The following is a 12,716-nucleotide window of genomic DNA, read 5'->3' on the forward strand; positions in this document are numbered from 1 at the left end:
GGCTACCAGGGCCAGTTGACCTTTGAATGACCTGAGTTTGTGCAGTACTTTCAAGCAGCAAGTTTATTGGGGAAACAGGTAAATCCTCTCCCAATTGTTCCAGTCTATGGTCATTGCGTCCGTGGCATAAGCCTGAGGGTCCAGGTTGGGGCCACATAACAGGGAAGCAGAAGTTGCTCTCCGTCGCGAACAGATCCACTTGGAGACCCGGAACCCGGCGGCAAATCCAATTGAAAGACTCTCCGTCCAGAGACCACTCCGTCTCCAATGGAGTGGTTCTGGACAGGGAATCCGCCACCACGTTCCGCACCCCGCTAGGTGGGTGGCTGACAGATGCCAGCTGTGCTTGTTCGCCAGGGAGAAAATAGCTACCATAACCTGGTTTACTCGACCTGATTTGGAGCCGGCCCTGTTGATGCAATGAACTACCCGCGCGCTGTCCAACACCAGTCTGATATGAATCTGGCTGGGGCGGATTTTCTTTAAGGTTAGAAATACCGCCATAGCTTCCAAGGTGTTTATATGGAACTGTTGAAACATTGTAGACCACGTTCCTTGTACTTTTGTTTTGGCGAATACCCTCCCCAGCCGCTTAATGAGGCGTCTGTGTGAACCACCAGCGCCGGAGGGGGAACTGAAGCGGGACTGTCTTGGACAGGCCGCTGACTGTGGACCAAGGCCGCAGTCTCGCCTTTAAAACTGAGGGATGGAGGAGACCTTGTCTCTGAGCCTGACATTGGCTCGACTCCGCCACACTCTGTTTATGTCTTTTAATTTTGCTTTTAAGAGCAGGTCCGTCACTGAGGCAAATTGAAGGGATCCAAGGATTCTTTCTTGGACCGGCGGGATGCTGCTTTGTCTCTCAGAAATTTCCTGGTGAGGAAGCTATCTCCTTCCTCTTGGGAGGCGGAAGGGATAGCGTGTGAGAGGACAGATCCCACTGGAGACCCAGCCACTGAAACCGGGACTCGGAGTCAGGCAGGACTTCTCTCTGTTCAGCTGAAAGCCCTAACGACTCCAGGAATTTGATGACCGTGGCGTGGCCTTCCGGCATTCTAGAACTGTTGGTGCCCAAATTATCCAATCGTCCTAATATGCTGCTAGGGATATCCTCGGGACCGGAGTTGCTGTACTACCGTGTCCGCCAGCTTTGTAAATATTCTGGGGCTATATTTCAGACCGAAAGGCATGACCCTGAAGGAGTAGGCTTGTTTCCCGAGTCTGAAACCCAGGAATGGAGAGAAGTTCAGCGCAACCGGGACGTGATAATAAGCGTCTGAAAGATCGATAGAGGTGGTGACGGCTCCACGCGAAGTAGAGTCCATTACCTGAGCTACCATAAGCATGCGAAATTTGTCGCATTTTATATAATGATTTAGACGCAGCGACAGATCCAGAATCACTCTTTGCTGACCGGAGTCTTTCTTGGGAACAGTGAACAACCTGCCTTGAAATTTGAGGTGCCTTACTTTCTTTATTGCTCGCTTGTTGAGCAGTTCTGCCACATAGTCCTGTAGGACTCTGGAGGTGGCTGGTAAAACCTGATCAGGAGGGGGGTCCTTGGTCCAGCTCCATCCCAGACCTTTGGACACAATGCTGTGTGCCCAGGACTGAAGGACCACTGGTCTCTGAACCAGTAAAGGCGACCACCTACCTGACTGTTCTCAGTGGGAGGGAAGCGGGTTTGTTTCCTCTACCACGTCCAGGTTTTCCTCTTGGGGTGGTGTTGGGCTTGCCTCTGTAAGGGGCCTTTTGACCTCTTCCCCTTGCACTCCTATTAAGGCCGTGAAAGAACCCACGGCCCTCATAGGTAGGGTTGTGCGCTGGTGAGGAGACGTACAGGGTGCAGCAAGGGATTGAGCTGGTTGGACCAGCACATATTGTTGGGGATGAGCCTTGGAGGTGGAGGGCTGGGCCACTGCCGAGACCGGGACAGCTTGACAACCGTCTGATGATGAGGCCTCTTGTGTCTCCTGAAGCGTTTACCAGACTTAGTCTGGGAGCCGCTAGATTCTGGGGTCTTGCGCTTATGGCGAAATACCCCAACGAGGCGAAGACTTTGGTTGGCTCTAGTAGCCTCGCTCAGCACACTGGCTACCGTCTTCCTCTGGGAAGAGGTTAGGGCCCCAGATAGAGCTCTTCATGAGCTTGTTAGGCTCATGACGGATGGTGGCATCGGGAAAGATGAATCTCTACACTCCAGCTTAGCCACCATAAAGTCAAATAGGTCTGACTGAAACCCTGCTAACAGGGATTTAGCCAGAACTTGGAAGAAGGGCTCTTCTGCACAGGAGACGGCAGTCGCTTCTGTAAGGCAGACGGAGTTCAAGGACCGGCCTAATCTAGTCCGGGCCTCAAACTCTGTCTTTAGCAAGGCTTCCGGGAGCTTGGGAGCTGTTCGCTAAAATTGAGTAGACGACAGTGGCGTCCAGCTTTCCCACAGTAAAGGTGGGACGGGCGTCTCTCCAAAACTCCTCACCCCTGGGAATACCAGGGATGTGGAGTCTGTCTCCCTTAATTGAGGTAAAGGGTTGCCATCAAAGCAAGCTCGAGCCGTAGCCAGAGCCACTTTGTTGATGCAAGGAGTGGGCAGGTTATCACCTAGGGCGAACATGGTGTGAAGTTGCCCTTGAAAAGTGTAAGCTTGGTATTCTCTGCCTGCCACTCCGTCAAGAGTGCGCAGGAGAGTAGACTGAGCTTGGTCCCTAGGGAAGATCACCGTCTCTCTAGGGACCTTGTCTGAACGAACCCAGGCTTCCTCCGTCAGCCTAACGAAGCCTGGGTGAGGAGGCAGGAGATCGGGGAGGAAAAACTCCAGCTCCTCTAAACGTCTCGTGCCAAGACCTTCAACTGTCAGTTTGTCTTCATGTTGGATGGCCACGAAGAGCAAAACGCCAAGGGTTCCCGACATCGAAGGGAGGGAGATCCGTGTCAGGGATATCATACTGTGGTTCGGCTCCGGGTGGGCAAGCCATTCCCGCCAGTATGTTATCATGAGCTGTGAAGCTTCTCCGAGATTTTGGAGAGCTTCGACTCGACCTCCTCCGAGAACCTCTCGGTAAAGCTGGATTTGCAAAGCGCCTCAGGGTCAAAGGCAGGCTGGTGAGGAGGGCTTGGTTTTGGTGCCCTCTTACTCGCGCCTTGCCTGGAGGTTCCAGGTTTGCTCCCGGAGGCTACAGGTGCTGGGACCTTAGCCTTCGACGGGGGGAAAGGAGATGCTTTCTGGAAGGTCGAGGACTTAAAGCCCTTCGCCTTCCATGAAGTCTTCAGCTTCAACTTGGGGACAGCTGATGGAGCCCTGTCACCCAAGGTGGAAGACTTTACAAACCCTGAAAAGGAAGATACAGAGGAAGATGGGAATCAAAAGGACACCCGCCCTGCAACAACCTCACTTACCTCGCTACCTACCACCTGGTCCTGCTCTGTATTCATGGGTTCCAGGTCCAAGTCCAAGGCGGCGGCGATCCTCCGACACCTCCGCGTAAGAGGATGTCCTCTTGGGGTGGCTGGGTCGCATCCTGGATCTGCTGGATGATGGGGTGGCCAACTCCTCGGGAACTGCAGCAGCAAACCGGGCGCGGGTAAAGCAAGTCCCTCAACTTGGCGTCGAGGACATAAGGCTTCCCCGACGGTACATTTCTTCCAAAACCCAGCCACCCAGGCGGAGAGACTCAAGGAAGTCTTCTTAGAGGACTCGTCCGCCTGAAAGAAAACCAACAATTAGGGTTGAACTGAAATATAAACCCGAAATCAATATAAGCACTAAACAGATATGAGGGACGTAAAAAGGGGTAAAAGACTATATCTTACCGACTCGTCCTGGATGCTGTGCACAGAGCAAAAGCAAACCTCACAACCATCAGGGTGCCAAACAACAAGGTCATCCAACCGGACCGCACAGCCAGCGTGGGTCCGGCACACCACGTTTCCATAGGGTTGCTGGAGGAAGCGGTGCACCCGGCTCCTCACAGCGAACAGTCTGTAAGTGTAAAAAGTACATGAACCTACCACTCTAAGCAACCTAAAGCTGGTAGGCCAGGGTATTTCAATCTCACACCGGGAATGCTCTGGCGGGAGAAAAACCCCTTATCATAAACTGGGACCACCAAGCTCATAAATTAAACAGAGTGGAAGGTAAAGTTACTTCTGGTCACCGGAATACCCCGCGGATTTGGAAGAACTGAGACAACAGGGTATTTTCAACCTACCACAAGGGCTGCCAGCAAAAAGAGGCGGTGGAACCCCAGGGCAGAACACCGGACTCAATAAAAACATATAAAATTAAGGTAGTGGCGGAGTGAGAAGCTTGACCCGGGAAAATAATAAAATAAATATATATAAGATACAAGTGATGGTAACAAAGAAAAAAAATCATATCCGGAGACCGGAGGTATCTCTCTCTCTCCCCGGGCCAACTATCTCATTCGCCAGAGAAACTAAAGGTAGGTGAGGCAAGATGTCATCGCAAGGCCAAGTATAATATAAGCTGGAGTAGGCGCCAACAACCCAACAAAAGCAAATCGACGGGGGAGGTTGAGAACAAGAGATAGAATGTTGAAACCTGCTCGATCTTGGAGGGTGGTAAATGAAACATCAAAACAAACTCAGCGCTGCCAGGGATAGCTCTGGGAGGGCGAATCCTCTCCACCAGAGGAGACCCCAACTCGGAGAAAACGCCATCTAGCATCACCCGCACGAGAATAGGCAAGAGCTGGCCTGAGATGGAGGGGGAGGGAGGGTTGGTGGGGTAGGGAAGGGAGTAGGCTAAGATAGGCGAAAACAGGAGACTGGGAAAATAATTCACCCGCTCGACTGCAATCACACACCACGCCAAGAAAATAATACTAGCTCTGGCAGGACAAGCCTACTCCCGAGGAAAGGGATGCGACCAAGGACCAACACGCCGACTCCTGCCTGGACAAAGCCTAGGTCAACGCCCGTGTTTAGGCATGGCCTAGGCTAACGGAAGGGACAAGGGAAGGGTGGGGGAGGAAACAACAGGGAGAGAAATTCTGTGCGAAATACCAACCGGGACCGAAGAGAGAGGGGGAAAAAGGCAATATAGCCTAGAGGAGGCACACCCAATGAACTCTACCCCTTCAAAAGAGGGGGAGGACAAAGGGGTCTCACTCTGCCACCCAAATAACGGCCACTGGAGGAAACAGCAACAAACTCCTCAACCTGATGATCCACCCCACGCCCTAACCTACTAGGAGGCAAGGGAGGTCAAGGAAGGGGCAATACGAGCCTATCAATATGAAAGGCAAGGAGAAACCACACAATACAATAAAAACCATCACAAATATACACAATATACATAAAATATATATATATATATATATTCCAAGAATAATGTGCTCAAGCGAAGTGTAGCCTAGCTCCGAGGAGCGGTCAGACAATCGAGCTAAACGCTACCCAAGGAACAAGGCAACAAAATGTATAGCACCAGCGCAAGTATATAATAATAATAATAATAAGCTAAAAGACCAACATGGGGACTCATCCCTGGGGGAAACTAGCGGGGAATGACGGAACCCTATAGAGGGAACCCGCCATGGAGGTCAGTCAAACAAAACAAAACTCCAATAAAACACCCGCCAGGAAACACCACCAGGAAGAGATCCAGGGGGAAAAGATAAGTAATATAACGACAAAGAGACAACCCAAACAGAATAAACTGGAAGGGTAAACTCATGGTTGACATGGTTGGCGGGGGGACGCCGTGGCGTCATAACAACAATCTCATAATTGTGAAATACGGACTGATGCAGCCACACTTATCGAAAAACCCCACAATAAGATGGTACTTAACTTAGAGATGGTGAAACTGCTGGAAGACATGACGACAAAAGCAAAAGGAAACGCCCTGGGAAAAATTACACAGGCACAAAAATTCTGGTGATGGCGATCACGTGCTGAAAATGGCGGGGGGGGGGGCTGGAACGGCTCACCACTCTCTTCGGGGTTTTGACAGGGAATATCTATCGAGTGTAGCTCTGTGGTTGTGATTCTTTCACTCACCCTTGGTTATACCGACGTCTTCCTTATGGAAGACGCTCGATCTGGGGTAGTAACCCAGCATTCCTGAAAGCTCTTTTTCTCTGGTATATCTAGCATTTTATACCTAGAAATTCGTGTTAGTATGGAATTTCACCGGCTGACATGGGGCTGGACTCAGAAAACTTTATATGCGACTAATATAAAGCGGTGCAAAATTACTCCTGGAGAAAGAATTTCTGAGATGTTCTTAAATTACAGAAATACGTAATGAAAATGTTTTTTTTTTTAAATTCACCATATGGGGAAATATTGTGCTAGAGACTTCCAATTTATTGCAAAATGAACCATGAGTTATTTTCTGTTGTATTCTACATGAAATTGCGCACATTTTCATATATAAAAGTTTATGTAACGACTAATGTAAAACGATGCAAACATTACGACAACATGACGAAAGAATTTCTGAGATGTTCGGCTGAGTTACCGTGTGCAGATGTAAGGAAAAATTTTTTTTTTTTTTTCAGAAATTCACCATAAATCGAAATATTGTGCTAGAGACTTCCAGTTTGTTGCAAAATGAAGGTACATGATTGAATATTACTAGAATGTAAGAGTTTTAGCTTATAATTACAGTGTTTTTACCATTTCAGTCGAGTTAAAGTTAACCTAAGCTTAAAATTTTGGCAGTTATCGTGATTTATATGAAAATATTTCAAAACTGATAAAAGCTACAACCATGAGTTGTTTTCTGTTGTATTCTACAAAAATGAAATTGCTGCTAATTTCATATATAAAACTTTATGTAACGATTAATATAAAATAGTGCAAACATTACGACAACGTGACAAAAGAATTTCTGTGCGGACGTAAGGAAAAACTTTTTTTTCAAAATTCACCATAAATCGAAATATTGTGCTAGAGACTTCTTTTGCTTGCGAAATGAAGGTAAATGATTGAATATTACTAGATCGTAAGAGTTTTAGCTTATAATTGCGTTTTTTTACCATTTCGGTCAGTCAAAGTTGACCGAAGGTTGAAATTTTGGCAGTTATTGTGGTTTATATGAAAATATTTCCAAACTGATAAAAGCTACAACCATGGGTTGTAATTTGCTGTATTGTACATGAAATTGCGCACATTTTCATATATAAAAGTTTATGTAACGGCTAATATAGAACAGTGCAAACATGACGAAAGAATTTATGAAATTTTCGGCCGATTTATATGGGCGCGCAGGCGTAAGGAAAATTTTTTTTTTTTTTTTTCAGAAATTCACCATAAATCGAAATATTGTGCTAGAGACTTCCAGTTTGTTGCAAAATGAAGGTACATGATTGAATATTACTAGAATGTAAGAGTTTTAGCTTATAATTGCGTTTTTACCATTTGGTCGAGTTAAAGTTGACCAAGCTTGAAATTTTGGCAGTTATCGTGATTTATATGAAAATATTTCAAAACTGATAAAGTGCTACAACCATGAGTTATTTTCTGTTGTATTCTACATGAAATTGCGCACATTTCCATATATAAAACTTTATGTAACGACTAATATAAAACAGTGCAAACATTACGACAACGTGATTTTAAAGAATTTCTGGAGCGGACGAAGGAAAGTTTTTTTCAAAAATTCACCATAAATCGAAATATTGTGCTAGAGAAAAATTACTTTTGCAAAATGAAGGTAAATGATTGAATATTACTAGATCGTAAGAGTTTTAGTTTTACAATTGCGTTTTTACCATTTTTGGTCGACAGTCAAAGTTTTAAGGTTGAAATTTTGGCAGTTATCGTGATTTATATGAAAATATTTCCAAACTGATAAAAGCTACAACCATGGGTTGTATTTTGCTGTATTGTACATGAAATTGCACATTTTCATATATAAAACTTTATGTAACGGCTAATATAGAACAGTGCAAAATTACGACAAAATGACGAAAGAATTTATGAAATTTTCAGCTGAGTTAAACGGACGTCAACATGAAAAAGCTTTTTTAAAATTCACCATAAATTGAAATATTGTGCTAGAGACTTCCAATTTGTTGCAAAATGAAGGTACATGATTGAATATTATTTAGAATGTAAGAGTTTTAGCTTACAATTGCGTTTTTCTACCATTTGCCTGTCGAGTCAAAGTTGACCAAAGGTTGAAATTTTTTGTAGTCGACGTATTTATCACTCGGCACCCAACAGATTTTTTATTCGACTGATGATAATTATCAATAGGCGTTTAAAGGGTTAAGTGAAATAAAACCCTATGTTGTGCATTGTTTATATGTATGTATGTAGTCAAGGGCACATATATATATATATATAATATAATCAGTAGTGCTCTATCATTGACTGATTTGAAGAGGTATGGCCAACTTCTAAATATTACTATTGCTAGTGTGGTATGTATATTTGTATGGGGTTGGCAGTTTGTACACTTTTCTAGTATTAAGAACTTATACATTTTGGTGTTGGTAAATTACTGTATAGGCTAAGATGTCTGACATGGATGAATTAAAGAGGAGAAGGGGGGTTTTAAGGCTGTGATAACTAACTGGTCAAAAAAGGTTGAAACCGCTATCGATACTGGTGATATCAATAGTATTTCTTCATTGAGATACTCCTTGAAGGAATATTTACAGAAAATCCAGGAATTGGATAGTGAAATATTGGATCTAATGGATCCTGGAGGACAACCTGACCAACATATGAATCAAGCAGAATACTGTGTTGCCTAAAGGTAGGCACTGAAATTCATAGACTAAACTCCGCCATTACAAGTCTTCTAGCTGTTAAAGCTAGTGAAGTACACCAACATACTGATTTTGAGAAAATACAGAAGTTTTCCTATTTGAAGGTCCTATTGGAAGGTGAGGCTCTGGAACTGATATCTGGTTTTAAATCAGAAGGTGATAATTATTTGCAAGCAGTGAACTTGTTAAAAGAAACCTGTGGCAGAAAAGACAAAATCAAGTTGTGTTTAGTTAGAAAACTTCCAAACTGAGACTCCTAACGCAGATGCAGAATCTGCTACAAGGTTTCAGAGTGCAATTTGAATGCTGCATAAGATCATTGGAAAGTGAACAGCTGGAATTGAGTGAATTGTATACCATCTTGCTCTACACCAGGCTACCTAGTAGTGTAAGTGAAATAATAAAATGAAGGTGTGGAGAACATTGGCTTAAATTTGACACCTTAAAAAAATATCTAGAAGAAGAAATACACAATTTGAGGGCTTTTCCACAGACCAAACCAGTGAAAGCTATTAAATTAACAACAGTATCAAGTTTCGCAGTAGAACAATGCCAATCTTTGAGACCAAAAAAATATCAATAAGGCCGAAAGAAAGTACAAACAAAGCCAAGGTCAACCAGGTTAGAGGATGCGACTTTGTGGAGGATAATATATGGACGCATTGTAAATCCTATTTAACCAGAGGAGGAAAGATAGAACGACTTAGAACTCTGGGCCTGTGTTTCATATACGCATCCAATAAACATTTCAGTTCCGACTGTGACAGGCAAGGTTGTAAAAACGGCTTTGCTGTTAGACATCATAGTGCTGTATGTAATCGAAACAAACCAAATAAATCTAAGGTAGGTGGGGTAAAAATTGGAATGCTCTCCCTGACAAATACAGTACAGGGAAATAAGAGGACTAGGAAGTTGATCTTACCTACAGCCACAATAACCCTTAAAGGTAAAAGAGGTTGTATTATGCGAAAAAGGGGTTGCTGGATACCTGTGCTGAGAGATCATTTATAAAGAAATCTGCTCGAGGGACTCTGCAATAAGAGCAAGGGAATTGAAAATATATCATTGAGAGGTTACTTAACCTCTAAACCAGTTATGGAGTATGAAATGGTCAACATCTCTGTACCTTACCGGAGTAGATTAATAAATATGGATTGTATAATGGTAGATGAGCTACCAGATTATCCAAAGAAATTTAATGTTAAGAAGACCTTGAGGTTGTTGTGTAGAACGAAAATCAGCTTGGCTGATAAAGATTTTTATCTACCTATAGAGAAATAATCGCCTATAGAATTATTAATAGGGGCTGACAATGTGTGGAACCTGTAGTTCTCCTCCCACCAAGGAGACTCATGTTTCCACCTTAAAGCTAGCAGTGGAAACCGATGACATAACTACGACTCATTAAAAGGACCCAAGGGAAGATCTTGGAACTTAAGGAGTTCAGATCATTTAGGCATTGACTGCAGTGAGATAATGGAACAGGAACAGAAAGTATTGGAGAACTCTGAGAATAATGTAACCTATTCTGAAATTGACAAACAGTATGTTGTGGCATTGCCTTGGAAAGGCAGTAAAAGGAGATTAACTTCCAACTTTGGGTTGGCTTTGAACAGATTAAAACAACAGTGTGTCAAGTTTCAGGAGGATAGGAGATTCATAGAGAAAGTGAAATATTTTAAAACTGAGGAAGACTGTCATTTCTTGGCACATCATGGTGTTAAAAAGGATGGTGCAACAACCCCTGTTAGGATAGTATTTGACTGTTCAGTCAAACGGGAAAAGTGGGTTAAGCTTGAACGATTGTTTGTGGACAGACCACATATAACAGCTGACCTACTCAAAGTTCTACTGCAGTTTAAAACAAAATCATTTGCCTCTATTAGTGATATAGAGAAGGTATTTTTAATGGTGCAACTTAGGGAAGAGGATAGAGACTATACTAGAGTTTTATGGTTGGAAGATCCAACTGACCCTAACAGTAAATTGTTGGTGTATAGGTTCTGAGTTGTTTTAATTGGAGCTACATGTTCGCCCTTTTTGCTGAATGCAACAATTAAACACTTATCTATGATAGAAGGTGATGTAGAAAAGAGGACTATATGTAGATAACTTACAGCTCACCAGCAATGATGATGATAAACTGGTAAATTCTTTCTTTGAGGAAAATAAGATATTTGCGCAGGCACATTTATATTTGAAGGAATGGACAAGTAATAATGACTCATTGCAAACTATAGCTAGAGCATATGGGATTAGTGCCAGAGAACAAACAACTCAAAAGGCCCTAGGTCTGAATTGGGACAAAGAGAAAGATACCTTGGCATTACATCCTACTAAGATAAATAAGTTCAGCCAGACTAAGAGAGAAGTGTTAAGAACTGTTGCACAGATTTATGATCCATTAGGGGTACTTCTACTTGGTACTATTAAGGCAAGGATTTACCTGAAGAATTTGTGGAGGCAACAGCTGGATTGGGACGAACAACTCCCAGACCCATTACAGAAACAATGGGTTGAGTTATCCGAAGACTTGGAAAAATGTCTTGATATTTCCTTTCCTAGAAATACTGCACTAGCCTAGGAGAGGGGGACTCCTTACATACATTCTGCGATGCCAGTGAGTTAGCATATGGTTGTGTAGCCTATAGAGTTAAAATGAAAACTCTCATTTAATGGTGGCAAAGGCAGGAGTAGCACCTATTAAAGAATTCACTGTTCAAAAACTTGAGTTGACAGCATTGTTGCTAGCAGCAAGACTGGCCAGATTTATTAAAGAATCCTTTGAGAAGGATGAGTTTGCTGAACTGTCCGTTTGGTCATACAGTAGAGTCGCCCTAAGTTGGCTAGTATCGAAAAGTGTTCTCTCTGTATTTGTGAAAAATAGAGCACAGGAAATAAACTCTTTAATTCCAGAGTGGTCTTGTCCTATGTGCCTACGGATGACAGTCCCAGTGACTGGTTGATACGTGGGAAAAAGACAGAAATGATCTTCGATGGTTCTTTGTGATGGGAGGGACTCCCTTGGTTAAAAAATTCCTCTTGGTCAATAGATAGGTCATGGATAGGTGGATCACTTGTGCAGGGTAGGGAAGAGAACATTTTGCTCACATTTTGGTCAATACTGTAGGGGACAACCTGAATGGTGATACTCACTTGCTGAGTTGGGAAAGATTCAGCAAGGTTAAAAAGGTATATAGGACCACAGTGTGGATCCTACAATTTTTGAATAATTATAGGAGTTCAACCAATATGAAGAGAAATGGTGAATTGACCTTGGAAGAACTCCAAGAGGCAAGGAATAAGACTGTTGCCCTCATGCAAAAGGAATTTTTACAAGAGGAATATGAGAGTTTGATGAAGGTTAAGAAAACCAAAACTAGATCTCATACAGCACTTGAATCTTTACCTGATCAACAGGGTAATAAGGTGTAAGAGTAGACTAGAACACACAGTTACTCGAAGCTGCTAAGTTTCCTATACTGTACTACTGCCAAAGAGTTGCTATGTTACTTGGGTAATTATTAAAGAACATCATGATGCTAATGCTCATATGGGTGTAAATACAATTGTGGTGAGTGTCAGGCAAGAGTCCTGGGTCCCACAGATAAAGCAACAAACTAAGAGTATATTACACCATTGTGTTATTTGTAGGGGAACGCAGGTGAGGCCGTATAGGCCCATCACAATTTCTCCATTGTTTGAGTTCAGGGTACAATGTAAGCAACATTTTAATACCGCAGGCGTGGACTACACCATTGCATTATGGGTTAAGGGAAATGGACAGATCCCTGAGAAGGCTTATGCCATCTTATTTACATGCCCAGTAACCAGAGGCTTACATGTGGAACTAGATGATAACCAGTTCTGTGACTCGTTCGTCATGAGTTTTAGAAAGTTCTGCAGTAGAAGAGATTTCCCAGCATCCAGCACTCATGATGAGTGACAACTCCACCACGTTTGTAGTGGCAT

At 43.3% G+C, this 12,716-nt stretch overlaps 1 protein-coding gene across 1 annotated transcript in view; it reads left to right on the forward strand.

The window, feature by feature from the left end:
* Positions 1 to 12,716, forward strand: part of LOC136827879 (branched-chain alpha-ketoacid dehydrogenase kinase-like) — a 446,871-nt gene that overhangs the window by 118,377 nt on the left and 315,778 nt on the right.

Source organism: Macrobrachium rosenbergii, chromosome 42, assembly GCF_040412425.1.
Source record: "Macrobrachium rosenbergii isolate ZJJX-2024 chromosome 42, ASM4041242v1, whole genome shotgun sequence".
In the NCBI taxonomy this organism is placed as follows: domain Eukaryota; kingdom Metazoa; phylum Arthropoda; class Malacostraca; order Decapoda; family Palaemonidae; genus Macrobrachium; species Macrobrachium rosenbergii.